We start from the raw sequence: 19,140 nt of genomic DNA on the forward strand, positions 1-19,140 counted from the left end.
CGAACAGAGGTCGACTACATGAGAGGCCAGCGACACAGCCATTACATCAACTGCTGGTTCCTAGTCTTAGTTCTTATCTAAATCGAGTACTCCATCCTACAGGGAAAATGGCAAGAGGATTAGATGATTCCTTGACACCAAGAGAAGCCAGGAACTTGAATGATGCTGGCTAAGTAAGCAGATTAAAAAGTAAAGAACTGATTTTATGCCACCTTAGTTATAAGCACAGAGATGTTTTATTGCATGAAAGACTGGAGAAAGGGTAGAATGTAAATCAAATTCTATCTGAAGTTAATACTCTAACTTGTGAAAGTTAATTCCAGTTAGAACAGAAATTATCTTCTGACTAGTCCAGAGCGCGCCCAGCAGCTTGAGCATTCACTCAATACAATGAGATGGTGACTGTCCTTGGTATCTTTTCTCCTAGGTCATAGGTTTTCCAGGGATACGTGCAGATGTAAAATATTCGTGCCCAGAATAATGATTGAGGAAAAGGTGCGGACACCTTCTCTCTGCCCTTGCTTCCTCCACTCGCATCCCCCTGGCCCACAAGCCTTGGGGGACTTGAGGGTTTCACTTCCGCCTGGCTGCAGGAACCACAAGTTCCAGACTAGGACTGAATCGGAATAATTAGTCAAAATACACCCAGAAGATCTCACACACCCAGAGGCGCGCGCATCCCCAGGCCACGGGGCGCACGTGAGCCCACACCCCGCGCACCCAGCCCTGCCTCTCGCCAGAGCATCCTCAGCCGCTGCCCCCGCCTCCTCCTTCTCCTCTTCCTCCTCCTACCACCACCACCGCCGCCGCTGCTGCTGTGATCTCCTATCCCCTCTCGTCCTCCTTCCTCCCCCAGTTCCTGCTCCTCCTCCCATCCCCGGCTCCTCCTGCCGGGCTCCTCGAAGGGCAGAACCCTCGGGAGCAGCTCCCCTTCGCCCAGGCACGAAGACGCTGGAACAGGTCTGTGCGGGGGGCGCTTTGTTGTGGGCTACTGGAGCGCCTGCGGTTCCCAGAGCCGCGGGGAAGGCACGAGGCGGACGGGAGGTTAGATTATTTCTCAGTTTTCAGTCTCCTTCAATGACTACTTGGGGGGAGAGAGGGTGGGAAGGCAGCTGGTTCCCTTTCCCAGGCCGCCGTCCCTTTTGGTTCATGGCGAGAAAGCACTGAAGCTGCTGGGACTCACGCCCCCGCCCACCCCTAAAGCTCTCTTTCTTTGCGCCTCCACTCCCCGCATCCACTTCCCAGGGCTGAGCTTTCTCTTGTTCTAGGAGCTCAGGGATGGGGGCGGGGAAAGATGGATGGAATTGATCCAGCGGGACACCTGGGTGCTTGGGGCTTTGTTACATACAACAAAAACCCGTCTTCACCAGCTTCCAGCTCCAGGCTAGGCTGCATTCTGCCGGCGAGGTGGGGTGTGGGCCAGACAGACAAGGGAAGTAATAGAATGTGAGGGGCACTCCCTGCGTGTGACTGGGCACACAGGAATGCAGTGGTGTGTGCGGGGAGGGGAGATGGTGCGGGTTTTGTGTGGGATTCAGTGAGTGTGAGTTGGAGTGGTGTGTGTGTATCTGCGCCATGAGCCTGGGCTACTCCTGGCATTACATGTCCTTGGGTCTTATCCCATGCCAAGCCAGACTGCAGCAACACGCAGGCAGATCAGGTCCAACCTGTTCTGCCCACATAGAAAGGGTGATCATGGTTTCAAGGTGGTGGAAATCCCCCCAGCTAAGACTGTTGCTTAGGACTTGCTGGATGTGGAATTTCGAGCCAGGTTGACCAAGCATTACTGGACATCCTTACTGTCCCCCCAGAGATGCCCAACTTTCTTAGCAGGTTTCCTTCTCTCAGCCAATGAGGATCCAAAGCTCTTAGAATGATCCCTGCAGTGCCTCTACCCCCCCCCACCCCTTAAATTAGTAGATCCTCATGTCTTCCTTACTGCAGCAAAGTTAGTAGTGTACTAGGATGTAGCTGTGTATGTAGAGAAAAGGAACAAACTAAATATATCTATGCATTAGTTGTGAAACTGGTTTAGAGGTTTTGTTGTTTCTTCTTGAACAATTCGAACTGGTATGATCATTTTGTTTTTAATCAAAGAAAGAAGAGATCAATAAAAGTGAAAAATCTGCTAAACCTCTTTGACATTTTTATTTGTCATTTTAATAAAGCATTGTTTTTATGGGTCAAAAAATGTACAGTTAAAGATAGTGATCAATCAAACAACTGACATTTATTGCACACCTGCTATGTGTCGGTAGTGATGTTAGTTATTTGAAGTATAGAAATGAATAAAACATCATCCGAGCTCTCAGAGAGTACACAGTCTGGTAGGCAAGATAGAGTGTGTAAACAGACAATTAGAGTAGAATGTGACAAGGGATGAGCAGGGTACTGTGGGAGCATGGAAGAGGAGTGACTGACTGGGAGTAGGAGGTTATGATCAAGAAAGGCTTCACCAGGAAGGTGACATTTCAGTGTTGAAGAGTTAATTTACCAAGTGGCTAAGTGGAGAGTGTATGCTATGTTGAAGGAATAGCATGTTCGAAGACAGAGAGGTCACAGTCAAGTAGGACTGCAGGTAGTCCCTGGAAATGTTCCATCAAATTCTCAATAAACTCTGAATTAATCTCTCTGGACTGGGATATGATGAGTAATGTTGAATCTAAAAGGAGCCAATATTGCAGATTGATAAGGATCAGAACATATCCTCATTTTAAGAAACACCTGGTTCACTTATTAATATAAGTGTGTTTTGCTTTAAGCAAGTCTGATATATGTAAATGTGGATTTGCAAGGCAAATGAGCTAAATGGACAGTATTCACATTGCAGAATTTGTTGCCTTACAAAAAGATTCATAATCAGATCATCTTAAATAACAGTGCCTCTCTGACCTCTACAGTATTTTTTTTTTACCAAAAATCAATTTACATGGAATTTTTCACATAGTCAATGGATGAATAAAAACAGGTCTAGCTGCATTACATTTACTTTTTGCACAAAAACTTGCCAGTTCATTGTGCACATTTCCTCTCATGCTGTGGATATCTAATAAATACTAAAAGACATTATGAAAATAGTAATAATAAATTTTAAATCCACTGCTGTGATCTTTTACCAGTTGAATTGTATATAAAATACAAATTAACCAGGACAGGATCTTCAGGGACTTTTATATTTTAGGTACTTTTAGCAGTGTTAATGGTAATTAACAATAGCACAAGATATCTGTGCTATATATTAGTTTAAAAATGGATATATAATGACTCCTATAATACGTATGCAGTAAAGTCAGAACAGGAGCACATCCTGAGTCTCCTGTTTTGTTGTGTTAATACTTGGTACTGGAAGTGAGACTAAGAGATTGATGATTTCTACTGGAAGTTCCTGGTGGGCACAAAATTATGCAAATTAAGAGTCTGAGAATGTGGAGCAGCATCCTGAGCACCTTCACACTTAAATGAAGACCAAAAATAGCCCTGAATTCTATGTGAAAGAAATGCTAGCAGAAGTGGATGCTCTTGAATCAACTTCCTTCCTAATCTGGCCAATGAACTGCTGCAAAGCAGCTGATGGTTTAGGGTCTTTTTGATGCATCAAGGTCCTTTGTTCATCGGCTGTTGGTACCAAAAAGTATCAAGCAATATATCTGAGAAACATCCCTTGCAGCTTGGACTTGATGGAATTGATCTGTCTACTGTGCTGATACACAAATCAGCCTAGTGTCTAGACCAGTGCTTCCCAATATGGGTTCCAAAGAAGATTTTAGTTCCACAGAATGTTAGTAGCTCATACACATATGCACACATTCTGAGATTTTTGTGGTCAAGTTAAGTTTGGGAAATTCTTGTTTAAAAAGAATCAGGTTTGTTTATTGCAGGGCTTCTTAAAGCTTTACTGGCTAATGTATATTGTGACTCTCCAGGAGAATGAAATATTCAGCATTTTTCAGATAAATTTGCCTGATGTTCCAATGAGCATTTGGCTGGACTGGTGTTGAGAGGAACATTCTTTGAACAATGCTGAGCAAGAGCATTCTCCACTGAGTTTGGAGTCTGTCAGTATCTTGATGGGTAAACTTAGATGACTTGCTTTACCCCTCTAGGCTTTCCTTCCTTCCTCCATCTGTAAATTGAGGCTGATGATAATCGTTGCTCTCACTGACTGTGATGGTGTGATGACAACTAAGATAATATCTCTGTAAGTATTTTGAGCTCCTTAAAAGAAAAGCACTGTATAAACTTGAGGTTATTATGAAAGGGAAGTGAAGAATTAAGGCAATTATCCTGATAATTCGGGCCCAAATCCTGTTTTTCTGCTGAGTTATTGGGCACAGTGCCTCAGTTCTCTGCTTTGACTACAAAGACCTATCCTCACTCAACCTTGGGTGACTCAGTTCTCTGGGCTTATTTTCTTTCACATCCTGAAAATTTCAATGTGGCCTTTAATTTCCTGGTCCAAAGGTATCATCAGTGCAGCCTTCAGAAGAAGCCTATCAATCTGAGCACACTCTGCTGTCCAGAGAACTCTGGAAGTGGGAATTAAGTTCAGTTGGAAAGTTGCTTTTAGCCTTCAGACTCATTATTTTTCAGAAACAGTTCAAAAGGTCCATATCTTGGAAGCAAGCTGGTACAGGGTTCATTTTCAGCCCTGTGTCCAGTCTGGGTTAGAGTCATGTTTCTTTGCAGACACTTGAATACCAGTTTCAGGGGTCCATTTTGTCAATGGGATCCTAAGGCCATCTTTAAGGAAATTCAAAAGCAGATGAAGTAGCACTCACATGACTATTGACCCTTCCTAGTTCCCTTGACTCCTATTAATACCTTTGACTTCTTTTCTTATAAACTGCCATGAAAGGAGAATGGAGCTCTTGAGAATTAATGGCTAATAATCATTGCAAACTGGGTTTGAAGTGGAGACTGATGTGAAGGCATTCGAACTACTGGATCTAGAGTGCTGTCCACATATTAATTCTTCTCTTGATAAAAGCAGCAAGCTATGGTTGCAGTAGAAATATTTCTGTTAGCCACAAGGGAGAACTGTATGATGTTAAGTCATTGTGATTTTATGAAGTGAGTGAAGTTATTTTCTGTTCTGGTGAGCTTAGTGGGGATGCCTGTTCAGTAGGGGAGATTCATAAAATGGTAGTTTTAAGTGCCTTGAAAAGTTCATCTGGTGCAAACCTTCTATTTGGATGAGGAAAATGAAGACTAGAGAAGTGAAGTAAGCTGCCCAAAGTCATACAGCTACCACATGACAGAACAGAAGTCATTCTAATGGCTAAAATTCAGATTTTCTGTATCCTAGTGCTCCTGTTAGACCAAACTGTCTTCTTGTATAGTTCAAGGATTCATATTGTGGGTTGTCTTGTTCAGCGTGACTTGGGGATTATGTCCAGACCTGAGCTGCATGAGCTCTTATGTAGCAGCTTTAGCAGGACACGTTTCTAGTGGAGCCTCGAAAAGCCAGGTTTCTTACTTTCAGTTCTTCTTGAATGTATGGTTGTCTGACTCACTGAGCCAAGCAGCCAGTTGGAAACCTGAAGACTGAGTATTCTGCCCTAGAATCTCAATGGATGATTTGATTACTGTAGTCCCTCTACTGTGGTGGTTATTAATCTTTTTATAGGCCAAGGACCTCCTTTAAAGCCTGATGAAAGCTACTGATGCATACCCAGAGGAGGGCCACATCTATTAACATGTGCATGTAATTTCAGGGTTCCTAGGTCAGAAGCACATGCTCTGTTGTTGGTACATAGCCTAGTGTCACTTTTAGGTGCTTCCTAAGTACTCAAGATTTGCAGAGGGGGAATTGTCAACCTTAACTTGGCAAGAATTAACAATATTTGAATTACTCTTGTGCCAAGTAGATCAGGTAGAGTTAGTATGTCATTTGTTTAGAATAAAAAAATGGGATGGAGCCTTCATTTGAGGTAAAAGCAGGAAAGGAATTGAAATAAGCTAACTGTACTCCTCCATCAACCTTATGAAAGATAGTGGGGGAGGAGGGAGGAAAGAGAAGGTATGGCAGGAAGAACAGCAAGAGATTTGGGATGGTGAGAGATGGGGTCAGTACAGAAAGGGTATCACTCATGCTATATTTGAAGAAGTGAAAATTTCCAAAAGAATGGGAAAGCCCTTTTACTTCTCTCCAGCATTTCTTACCTCTAAATAGCAGATGCTCACGGTTTCGAGTATGAGAATTTGTCTTAGATGCTGGAACACCGTGTCCTTGAAAAGGACATCTTTAGAGGCTGGGAGTGGGAGCTGGACATTGTGGAGGAGTAGCACAGCATGCCTCACTTTTTGTTTAAAAAAAGCATTTTTATTATCAAAAGAGCACATGCTCATTTGTGCTTGTAAAAATAGAAATATGAAGTAGAATGTTCCTGGCCTATCCAATACCGATCCCTCAGCATGTTCACAGTTTGGTATGTATCATTTTGTACATGTTTTAATGAATATTCATGTATGTGTTCATGTGCAGAAAATAATCAAAGACGTGACAGTGTTCCACATACTATCCTACAGCATTGCCTGGAGGTCTTTTTCTGCCAGTATACATCATCTAGCTATTTCATTTTTAATAATTACATAGTATGCTATAATATTGTTGTGACATAATTTCTTGAATCTAACTTTTATTAATGAATTTTTACATTATTTCTATTTTTCACATTATTAAATATTGGTGCAGTGTACTCCCTTGTAAATACATCTCTGCATACTACTGCAAAAATTTTTGTCATATAAATTCACTATAGTAAAATTGCTGGTTCAAAGAGTTTGGTTTGCTCATCTTTGATTTTAATAGAGTCTGCCAAGTTGCCCTCCAGGAAGGCTATAGCAATTTACATTCCCACTAACAATGACCATTTTCCATGCTCTTCCTCACCAGTTTCAGATATTATTGATCTTTTAAATCTTTGACAATGTGAAGGCTGAAAAAGACCTCCTTGTTCCTTGAGGAGGTTGGATATCTTTTCACATGTTTATTGGCCATCTGTATTTCCTGTGTGGCCATTTCATATCCTTTGCCTATTTTTCCATTGAGTTATTCTTTCTTGTTTTGATAATTGGGACCTTTTTTAAAATATATTTTTGGATAGGAACTCATTGTTAACTGTGTTGCAAATATATTAAGTTGTTTATTTGGCTTTTAACTTTGATTTGGGTGTCCTCTGCTGTGTGAAAGTGTTTATGATTTTAGAAAATAATAATAACCAATTAATTCCTTATAAGCATGCAGATGATACCATAGTTGACATCCCTGTACTATATGACATGCACTTGGTTCATTATTTCCTTAAGGTAAATCCCTAGGATTAGATTTGTTTAGTTTATTTCTTTCTAGATATTGCCAAATTGCTTTCTAAAATATTTCTACCAATTTACACTCCAACCACAGTACATAAAATCACATTTTCCCCCTCCTGTTGGTATCTTCTGGTAAGTCAGGTTTTGTTTTTTAAATCAATGGCTTGGCAGGAATTCATATTTGACACCACAAAAGGCTGGGGTTACGTGTAAATCCCTAACTGCACATAGAACACATGTAATACATGTTTCACCTTCAATTATTTAAGCAAACATGACTTTTAACTAATTTCCAACTACAACTGTGTTGGAAGCATTTTCCAGCATCAACTCTCTCTCTCTAAATTTACTGTCAAATAAATGACCATTTAGGATCATCTCTACTGGCAGCAGCTACAGCAGCAGGCAGTGACAGACTAACTTTAGAGCTCTGCCTTGTCTTAAGATACTTAGAAAAAAGCTACTGCTGCATCTTCATTGACCTCTAAAGTCAGCTAAATTGGTTCCAGAATTTTCTAGAGGTTGGGTGTTGAGTAGAAATCAGCATCTATCTAATCTGGCTTCTTGCAAAGAAGACAAGTTTGAGGCCCTCCCATGAGAAGTTATCCTAATAGAAATAAACAGTGATGTCACCCTCTGCAAAGGGAATAGAGGCAAACAGGTACAGGTGTAGCTTTTCTCATCACTCTATCTGAGCTTGCTTTGCTTCACCTTTTTGCATCTCCTTTGTGCCAACATCCAGATATGGTCAAGGAGATTTAAGTGTTTGCTTTAGGCTAAGGGTAGGGTCTATGGGTTAGTAGAAATGGAAATCAGAGTAACCATTTGTGTGGTGTGAAAATATCTTTTGTCTTGGGGCCAGCAGGTGGTATGGTGGTTAAGGTGCTGGATCCCATACGGCTGACTCCATAGTTCGAGTCCTGGACACAGTGGCCTGAAAAACATGCCAGGCGTGTGTGCATGTGTATCCAAAATCCTGAGAGGAGAATGAAAGAGAAGGGATTGTGGCATAGCCATCCCCTCTGGGGGTGGGGGTGGGGTGACTTCTCACTTTCTCTCTCTCATTCATCTCTCTCCAGTGTGTACACATACCCTATGCCACAAAATCTAAAATAAATAAATAAATAAAAATAAAATATATTTTATCTGAAGAACACATTAGCAACCTTAAATCATTTGGGAGTGGCAGAGCAATTGGGGAGCATGAAAGAATGGTGACAGTTGTTGGTTAACTGTTTTACAGAAGGAGAACACATCTGGAAGGGAGAAATGCTCTGAGAGTTAGTCATTGCTGGAGAAGACTCCTGGCATGCCCCCTATCAGTTGCTAGCTAAAATTTGGCAACTTCTCTCCTCTAGGGATATGGGAGCCTTAAAGTGAACTCTCTTGGGGCCAGCAGGTAGTGTGGTAGTTAGGGGCACTGAATTCCCACATGGCTGACCACAGTTCAAGTCCTGGACCTGGCGGCTTGCTTTCTCACTTCTCTTTCTCCCTCTCTGTCCCTCTCTGGTCAAATTTAAATAAACAAATGAATAAATAGGTAAATAAAGTTACATAAAATAATTCTTAAAAAAATAAAGTGAACTTTTAAAATTTGATAGACTTAATGCTTTTTGGGGACCAGCAGTTAGCATAATGGCTATGTTGCTGGACTCCCAGGTAATTGACTACGGTTCGAGTCCTAGACCCGGTGGCTTTAAACTCACGCCAGGCGCATGTGTGTGCATGCCCAAGATCCCAAGAGGAGAATGGAGGAGAAGGGATTGCAGCGTGGCCATCCCCCCTGGGGGGTGATTTCTTGCTTTCTGTCTCTGTCACTGTCTGGTGAGCACACGCACCCTATGGCAAAAACCTCTAAAAAAAATATGCTTTTTGTATTTATCCATCATTCATATTACCTAGTGAGGTACGTGTACAACCCACTTCTGGGATGCTTTTGACCTGTCAGAAGTTGGGTAGGTTATTGTCCCCAAAGGAGTAATTTGGATTACTTGGTCTATTGACAGTTATGAGTTGTGGTTTCCCACTTACCTCAAAATCTTGGTATTTGGCAAATAGGTTTAGATCCTATCTAATATTTGAATTTTTTTTCTTTTAATGGTTTGGACTAGAGAATGGGGGAACTGATGACCAAATAAAACAATTATTAATCTTTGCTGCCTTGGAAAGAAATGACTGTAGTCAGTAAGCCAATAAGTGTCCTATTTTAAAGGGTGTCTCTTCTTCAATGCTGAATAATTTAAAGCTGAAACATTATAGCCACAAATCTGGTCTCTACACATAAATCATATGATACATTTCTCCTTTATGATGGTCACAGGAAGAAAGGCCTTCTTTTTAAACTATGCTTGGTGCTTTCAGTAGAACTGAGATTGTCATGTTTTGCTTTGTTTTGTTTTCTAATGAATTATTCTGCAAAGGTAACATTGCTTTTGAACTGATTAGGACCAGGTGGGTACATCTGTGTCCAAACTTAATCCAAAAAAAGGTCAATCTCATTTTAAAAAGAGACAAAGAGAATTGGTAAACGGAGCCTACGTGAATTGGGAGACAGAAAACACAGGTTCCAACTGTGGTTTTGCTAGAACTTAGCTGTGTCACATTGAATAGGTGCTTAAAATGTCTTTCAGCTTCAGATTCCTAACATTTAAATGAGGGCATAATTAGGAATAGATAATTTATATTGTAGATCTTTCCATTTTAAAGAAAGCATTCTCATTTCCAAAGTCAAAGCTTGCTTTGTGACAGAATCAGTTGGAGGTACTTTCTTAAAGCATATTAAAGATTCCACCTCAACCAACTGAATCTGAAACTCCAAGGATGGACACACGACCTCTTACTGAGGTAACTCTGGCTTAAGGGGATGAAACCATTTTTTTTTTTTTTGGAGAGATTTTCACTGTAGGGCGCATGCGCTCGCCAGACAGACAGAGAGAGACATAGAGACAGAAAGCGAGAAATCACCCCCCAGGGGGGATGGTCACGCCGCAATCCCTTCTCCTCCATTCTCCTCTCGGGATCTTGGGCACGCACGCACACACGCCCGGCGTGAGTTTTAAGCCACTGGGTCCAGGACACGAACCGTGGTCGACTACGTGGGAATCCAGCGACATAGCCATTACGCTAACTGCTGGTTCCCAGGGGATGAAACCATTTTTCAAAGTGGGAAAGTTCAGGTCTCTCAGTAATTCTAGTTTACAAATCTATGATATGAGATTGCACTGGAAGAGGCTGGTTTTTGACCCAGTTCCCTGGGACTGGTTTATGCAGAGGTGAGTGGAGAGCAGAATAATCTTTTTAATAAGAGCAAGTTTGGATGAACGAACTGACCAGTTATTCAATAATGAACGTATTTCAGGTCCTTTGGCACAAAACCTTCAGTATAAGCATCACTGGAAGGATAAAGTGGTTTTCAGAACTCTTAGACTTATTTCAGCCCAAGTTCTATGAATCCTCACATTTGAATTTTAAGTTTCTCTTTCTTCTTAAAATTTTTCAGCTTTTTTTTTCTTTTTTTCTATTACTTCATTAAGCTCATAGTGTCACAGTAGGTATCTCATGCTTCGTGAGATTTCAACATCCTAGTTTTTTGCCCTAGTCTCTCCCCCACCCACCCCCCAGTGCAATTCAAATACCTTTTTCCCACACATTGCCCCCTCCTTTGATCACATCACCAATTATTTCTCTCTCTTTCTCTTTCTCCATCTTCTAAAACAGGGTCTTGCTACTGTGATTCTCTTGCCTCAGTCTCCTTGTTTGGACCACAGGTGTGCACCACCAAGTCCAGTACTTTTCTAGACAGGTTATCACTATGGTGCTCAGGCCAGCCTCGAGCTTATGATTCTCCTGCCTCACACTTCCAAATGGTCTGCACCTGGTCTTTAGGTTGGACTGGGAATTGAACCTGGATCTCCCATTTGGTTCCGGTCTGTGAGCAAGCTTAGCAGCTTTCACCACCACAACTGGGCCCAGGATCATTCCTTTTTTTTTTTTTCTCCTTCCATCACAGGCCTTCTCTCCATAATATCCTTCCCTCTAAATGACTAAAGGAGGGGAGTCAGCACCAATGTACATTCACTGGCCCCATTTATCTTCTTTTGCCCCAGCCTTCAGCTCTTCACTTCATTATAAGGGGAATGCGAGCTAGGGAAATGCTTTTCCAAGTCAAATTTTCAGAGACATCAAGTCCTCCTTTTTACATATAGCTGCCATTTATTGAGTGTTCACTGTGTGACGGGTACTGTGCTACTCTCTGCATCCATTGCCTTATGTAAACCACTCCATAACCCAGTTAGGTCAATATTATTAACATTTCCATTTTACAGAAAAGGAAAAAGGTTTGAAGCAACTAAGTGACTTGTACAAGTTCCCTCAGATGGTGAGAAGCAAAGTAAGTCTATCTGGGGCCTGAATGCTTAAACTGAGTTAATCTGGTATTAAAGGCACCCTATGGTAATAAGGCTGTGCTACACCAATGGAGAATGTATGGTGCAACAGATTTTCTTGGGTATTATAAGTCAGATCCCTGACGTAACTTTATTTATTTATTTTACTTTTTAAAAATAAATATTATTGTATATATTTGAGGTTTACAAAATGTTATGAGATACAGAGATAAATAGAGCTACATACAGATTAGCATATGTACCATCTCACAGTGTTGTTTTATTTGTGTGGTAAAAGGAGCTAAAATCTGTTTCATAAAAACTGTTACCTATTTCTTTATCTATATTTTTCATTTTTGTATCAATTAAATGTTTTTTCCCTGTTCCTTTCCGTATTTCTTACCTCCTATTACCCACTACCTATTACCCCCCAACTCTGTACTATCTCTACTATCTAGAGTTGTTCTCCCTGCTATTATACCTTCCAATCTTTCAGTCTCTATTAATTCTTTTTTAAAAAAAGACTTATTTATTTTATTTGTTTATCAATGTTCTTCAATTTGACCAGAGAGAAACAGAGAAAGAGAGAGAGAGGGAGTGAGAAAGAAACCTGCCAGGTCCAGGACTTGAACCATGGTCAGCCATGTAGGCATCCAGTGCCTTAACTACCATGCCACTTGCCAGCCCAGTTTCTGTTAATTCTATGTTCTTTCTTTCTTTTTTTTTTAAAAAAAGAATTATTTTATTTGGGACCAGCAGGTGGCATGGTGGTTAAGTTGCTGGACACTCCCACGTTTCGAGTCCTGAATCTGGTGGCTTGTTTTCTCACTTTCCCTCTTTATCTCTCTCTCTCTGTGACTCTCTCTGGTCAAATTAAAATAAAATGAATGAATAAATAAAACTGAATAAATAATTCTTTTCTTTTTTCTTTTTTTGGGGAGGTTTTTTTGCTATAGAGCACGTGTGCTCACCAGAAAGACAGACAGAGAGACAGAAAGTGAGAAATCACCCCCCAGGGGGGATGGCCATGCCGCAATCCCTTCTCCTCCATTCTCCTCTTGGAATCTTCGGAATGCACGCACACACTTCTGGCGTGAGTTTAAGCTGCCAGGTCCGGGACTTGAATTGCGGTCGACTACATGGGAGTCCAGCGACATAGCTATTACGCTAACTGCTGGTCCCCAAAATTGAATAAATAATTCTTTAAGAGAAAAGTAAAGAATTATTTTATTTAACTTGATTTATTTTTCAATTCGAACAGAGAGGGACAGAGCGAGCAAGTGAGCAAGAGAGAAAGTGAGAAAGCAAGTTGCCAGGTCCAGAACTTGAACTTCAGTAGGCCATCTGGGAGTTCAGTACCCTTAACTACCACACCATATGCCGGCCCCAATTTTATGTTATCTTTTAAGCAAAAAATCAACTTCTTATTTCAGTAGATCTTTTGGGGCCAGCCCCTAGCCTAGTGGTGAAGGCAGCTGGACTTCACGTGGCCTGAACCTGATGGCTTGAAAAACATGCTGAAAGGAGGGAGAAAAGATTGAAGTGGTATGACCATGCCCCCATGATACCAGGAAAGGAAGAGGTGGTTCATTTTAATGGCATTGTAATATTATTGCCTGAATTATTATATTATCATTATAGGGGTGGGACTACAAGACTGGTTTTGATCTTGAGTACTGATAACTGAGTAAACTTATAAATGTTGACATTGAAAAGTAATTTCCTGAATCTTCCATGATTATTGTTATGTGAAATATTACTTTTTGTTTTCTTCCTTCTACTTCCTTCAGGAGGCTAATGCCAAGGTTATAGATAACCTCTGGGAGGTGGTAGAGAGTGATTTCCTGGATGTTCTCAGCTAATGGGGGACTGAGTTCAGGGAGACACCCAGAGGAAGGGCCCAGATTGAGGTGAACAACAGTCTTGTTGCATGGATTCTTGGGTTTTCAGTTCACCTGAGTTTTTCCTGTCTGATACTCATTGTCAAACTTGCCGCATACAAAAGGTATGTGGTATTCACTGATACAGACTCATTGAACTAGGATTGATCTGACTCAGACTCATGAGCACAATAAAACCATGCACTATGATTTCCAGAATATAGTCATGAGGCCAAGTACATTCATAAACTCTAACCTAATGCCCCAGTTAGAGGAGCCCAAATTTTCACTTCGATTGTAGTTTGGGGCATAGGGCAATTTAACATTGCTGGGTTTTTCCTGGAAAGATCTTGTATTGGCTAGAATTTCTTTAAAAATCCTCTTCATGTTGGTGCCTTCAGAGGACTTGTACCCTTTTTCTTTAGTATCTATCCTCTTTATTGTCATTTCCTGTCCCGACCTGCGGGACGTATCAGGCAGAGAACTCAAGCGAGGGGGCGGAGGTCTGGAACCAGTGCAGCGTCTCAGCACGGGAGCGAAAGAAGTGTCACAGCTCACACAGTGTCACAGCTCTTGATGGTCTGAAGGTTTCGCTCGTTTATTGAGGGCCAGAGCACTTTCTTATATACACAAGGCAGGAGAAAGTAGGCGGGGTGTTTTCTCACTTTCCCTCTTTATCTCTCTCTCTCTGTGACTCTCTCTGGTCAAATTAAAATAAAATGAATGAATAAATAAAACTGAATAAATAATTCTTTTCTTTTTTCTTTTTTTGGGGAGGTTTTTTTGCTATAGAGCACGTGTGCTCACCAGAAAGACAGACAGAGAGACAGAAAGTGAGAAATCACCCCCCAGGGGGGATGGCCATGCCGCAATCCCTTCTCCTCCATTCTCCTCTTGGAATCTTCGGAATGCACGCACACACTTCTGGCGTGAGTTTAAGCTGCCAGGTCCGGGACTTGAATTGCGGTCGACTACATGGGAGTCCAGCGACATAGCTATTACGCTAACTGCTGGTCCCCAAAATTGAATAAATAATTCTTTAAGAGAAAAGTAAAGAATTATTTTATTTAACTTGATTTATTTTTCAATTCGAACAGAGAGGGACAGAGCGAGCAAGTGAGCAAGAGAGAAAGTGAGAAAGCAAGTTGCCAGGTCCAGAACTTGAACCATAGTAGGCCATCTGGGAGTTCAGTACCCTTAACTACCACACCATATGCCGGCCCCAATTTTATGTTATCTTTTAAGCAAAAAATCAACTTCTTATTTCAGTAGATCTTTTGGGGCCAGCCCCTAGCCTAGTGGTGAAGGCAGCTGGACTTCACGTGGCCTGAACCTGATGGCTTGACAAACATGCTGAAATGAAGTGGTATGACCATGCCCCCATGATACCAGGAAAGGAAGAGGTGGTTCATTTTAATGGCATTGTAATATTATTGCCTGAATTATTATATTATCATTATAGGGGTGGGACTACAAGACTGGTTTTGATCTTGAGTACTGATAACTGAGTAAACTTATAAATGTTGACATTGAAAAGTAATTTCCTGAATCTTCCATGATTATTGTTATGTGAAATATTACTTTTTGTTTTCTTCCTTCTACTTCCTTCAGGAGGCTAATGCCAAGGTTATAGATAACCTCTGGGAGGTGGTAGAGAGTGATTTCCTGGATGTTCTCAGCTAATGGGGGACTGAGTTCAGGGAGACACCCAGAGGAAGGGCCCAGATTGAGGTGAACAACAGTCTTGTTGCATGGATTCTTGGGTTTTCAGTTCACCTGAGTTTTTCCTGTCTGATACTCATTGTCAAACTTGCCGCATACAAAAGGTATGTGGTATTCACTGATACAGACTCATTGAACTAGGATTGATCTGACTCAGACTCATGAGCACAATAAAACCATGCACTATGATTTCCAGAATATAGTCATGAGGCCAAGTACATTCATAAACTCTAACCTAATGCCCCAGTTAGAGGAGCCCAAATTTTCACTTCGATTGTAGTTTGGGGCATAGGGCAATTTAACATTGCTGGGTTTTTCCTGGAAAGATCTTGTATTGGCTAGAATTTCTTTAATAATCATCTTCAGCACAATAAAACCATGCACTATGATTTCCAGAATATAGTCATGAGGCCAAGTACATTCATAAACTCTAACCTAATGCCCCAGTTAGAGGAGCCCAAATTTTCACTTCGATTGTAGTTTGGGGCATAGGGCAATTTAACATTGCTGGGTTTTTCCTGGAAAGATCTTGTATTGGCTAGAATTTCTTTAATAATCATCTTCATGTTGGTGCCTTCAGAGGACTTGTACCCTTTTTCTTTAGTATCTATCCTCTTTATTGTCATTTCCTGTCCCGACCTGCGGGACGTATCAGGCAGAGAACTCAAGCGAGGGGGCGGAGGTCTGGAACCAGTGCAGCGTCTCAGCACGGGAGCGAAAGAAGTGTCACAGCTCACACAGTGTCACAGCTCTTGATGGTCTGAAGGTTTCGCTCGTTTATTGAGGGCCAGAGCACTTTCTTATATACACAAGGCAGGAGAAAGTAGGCGGGGTTTACAGCGGACCTAATTGAGGACCTGTCAGTTTGTCTGAACCAGGAAGTTCTGTGTTCCTGGTGTACGTGTCAAGGTTGCACTGGCCATTTTTGTTATGTGAAGGTCATGGCAGTCATTTGATGTGGGCGGCTTCCCATCATGAGAGTCAATAGGCATCAAGAAAGCAAGATCTTGTAAGGCCTCTGTCATTTACTGCATGTATAATGCCAGACAAATTACTCTGCCTCTCTAGGCCTCAATTTTTCCATCTATAATGATTCTGATTTTCTCTTCTCTGTGGCAATATGAGAACAATCAAAACATTGAAAACAGACTTCTTTTTAATTTTATTTTTGGAGAAGTTTTTGCTATAGGGTGCGTGCACTCACCAGAAAGAGAGAGACAATGAGACAGAAAGTGAGAAATCACCCCCTAGGGGGGATAGCCACGCCGCAATCCCTTCTCCTCCATTCTCCTCTCGGGATCTTGGGCACACACGCACACATGCCTTGTGTGAGTTTGAGCCATGGGGTCCAGGACTCGAACTGTGGTTGGCTACATGGGAATCCAGCAACATAGCCATTACGCCAACTGCTGGTCCCCAAAACAGACTGCTTTTAAAGGAAAGTGGTCCAAGATACATGAATGAGTGTTTTTGAGTTTTCTCTGGAAGAAAATTATTTTGGAAGACTAGAGAAAGTAGGGTCAAGGTTAAAGGAATCATTTCTGAAGTTCAAATCCCAAATCTATCTTCTGTTAGCTAGGTGGTCTTTAATAGTTTCTTAACCACTGAACTACCTTAGCACTATAAAATGGAACAAGTAATGTTAGTATTTATGTCACAAAGTTGTGGTAAGTAATTAAAGAATCAATGTGCCTGCCTCATAGATATTGCTGACATTTATGCATGCCCATTTATGCATGCCCATTCATGGTAGCTATTTTTTATTTATATTATCAACACATGAAGCTCTGTGGAAAGGTTTGAGTCCTGGGTCAAGCACTTTGAACAGTCATTTAGTTTCTCTAATCCACAGTTTCTTCACCTGTGTAATGGGGATAATAACAGCAGCCATCTCTTTAATTTTCTGAGGAATAAACAATTTCTGCCAAGTTCTCAGGACACTGCCCAGTACAAGAAGTGCTCAGTAAGCTGCTGTTGTTTCAGTCAGTTGCTATCCTCAGTAATTCTGTAGGTCCTTTGGCTCCTGATTCTCAGTGTGTTGGCCCCCTTTGCGAATGGCTCGCATTCCAGCAGGTATTTCTGATGCCTATGAAGTATACATTGTTTGGAGTAATCAAAGATGGCCTTTTTGTACAGAGAGCTCTTGAGACTAAAGGACTTTCTGCAGGAGTACTGCACAATGTCACAGGTGCTGCTTCTGGAGGGCAGTTGATTCCCTGGGACCTAAAGTGGTGTACATAGTAACAAGGATGGGGACAAATCAGACCCTGTTTAGCAACTCTCACAGGAGCACTGACGCATGCAGCACAAAGTTCTGTCAGTCTCCATGCCCTATGCCTCTCCTGTTAGCCCCACCAGTCGTGTATTCCCTTTTGGCATTCCTCAAAGACAACCAGTCAGAGAGCCCTTCATCTCCTCCCAGAGTAATACATTGAGTAAGACAACTAGATGCTGCCATAGTGACAATTCCTACCTGATCGATAGAACTGGGAATTGAGCCCTGGTGACATGGCTTTCCTTGAGGGGGCCACCTCCCAGGGCATGTCCTGCTTCAGCCTGGTGACTAAGCAACCTGTTCTGCCCACCACTGGCTATGTAGCAATCTCTGGGCCTTTCTCTATACATTAAGCCCTAACTCTGGAGCCCCAGAGTGGCCATCTTAGGCAAATTCTACCTTCATTAGATTCCCCAGTGTCTCTGCCCTAGTTCAAGCCCTCATTATTTCTTGCCTGAGCTATTTAATGTTATTGTTTCTGCTGCTTTTAATACTATAAAGAACACTAATAATAGCTAACATTCATTGAGTGTTTATTATGTGTTAGGTATTGTGCTAGACATTTACGTGTGTTATCTCATGTAATAGTCACAACTCATGAGGTTAGTACTATTATTATTCCCATTTTACAGAGGAGGAATGACTATAAATTACTATAACTTACATTTCCAACAATATCTACTTAACATATACCCCATACTCCAGGCATGCTGGACTACTGCAACTCCAGAACATATCTTCACAAGAATCACACAAATTTCCATGTCTTTGTTCATGGTGTTCTTCTATGGGGTCTTCAAAAATCCTTTTCAGACTATCTCACTTCTTTATTCTATTTCTTTATCCTTTTACCCTTCATCTCAAGGATACATGTTGGTTATTGCATTCTAGGTGTGCTAGGAACTTAGAATATGACTATAAGCAAGACAGGCATAGGCCCTGCCCTTGTGAAACTCAGTTTAGTGGAAGAGGCAGATATTAAACAAATAAACCCAGAGTTACCTGATTATAGATTGTAAAAAGTGCCACAAAGGAAAAGAACAGAGAAGTATGAGATAATAGCAAGGAAGACCTACTGGAGATGAGATGGAGTATGGCAAGAGGAAAATTTTTTTTTCTGGGAGAAATGATGTCTAAGCTGAAGCTAAATGTAAGCAAAGAGTGTTCTACACAGGAGTAACAACTTGTGCAGAGTCCCTGAGGTGGGTACTTGCCATATTCAAGCAACTAAAAGAGATAATGAATTGGGAAGAGAATGGTGCTTAATGAGATTGGAGACCATGCAGGGTCTTGCAAGCCACAGTAATGAGTTCTCTATAGTGAGAGCAGTGGGAAGCTACTGAAGTGATTAAGTGTGAAATCAGAATAATATAATTTATATTTTAAAAATACCACTCTGTCTGGTATATAAAATTGAACTAGAGAAGGGCAAGACAAGAAAGAGGGGCACATTAGGAGGCCATGATGGTAGTCCAGGAAGAGAGATGCTAATGGCTTAGACCAGGGATGGTAGTGTCCATGAAGAAAAAGCGACCAGATTCACGATACATTTTTGACCTAGACC

At 41.4% G+C, this 19,140-nt stretch overlaps 1 protein-coding gene across 3 annotated transcripts in view; it reads left to right on the plus strand.

Annotated features, from left to right (window-relative positions):
- The first annotated feature begins 773 nt into the window (after positions 1-773).
- The window catches only part of PAK3 (p21 (RAC1) activated kinase 3), a 320,142-nt gene continuing 301,775 nt past the window's right edge, over positions 774-19,140 (plus strand). For 2 of the 3 annotated variants that reach the window (XM_006167722.3, XM_027767967.1), the window contains exon 1: positions 774-960. The gene's annotated coding sequence lies outside the window, so the exon portion shown is untranslated. The remainder of the gene's footprint in view (positions 961-19,140) is intronic. The other variant, XM_006167732.3, reaches the window with a different exon arrangement.

Source organism: Tupaia chinensis, unplaced genomic scaffold, assembly GCF_000334495.1.
Source record: "Tupaia chinensis unplaced genomic scaffold, TupChi_1.0 Scaffold144991_2, whole genome shotgun sequence".
Classification (NCBI taxonomy): domain Eukaryota; kingdom Metazoa; phylum Chordata; class Mammalia; order Scandentia; family Tupaiidae; genus Tupaia; species Tupaia belangeri.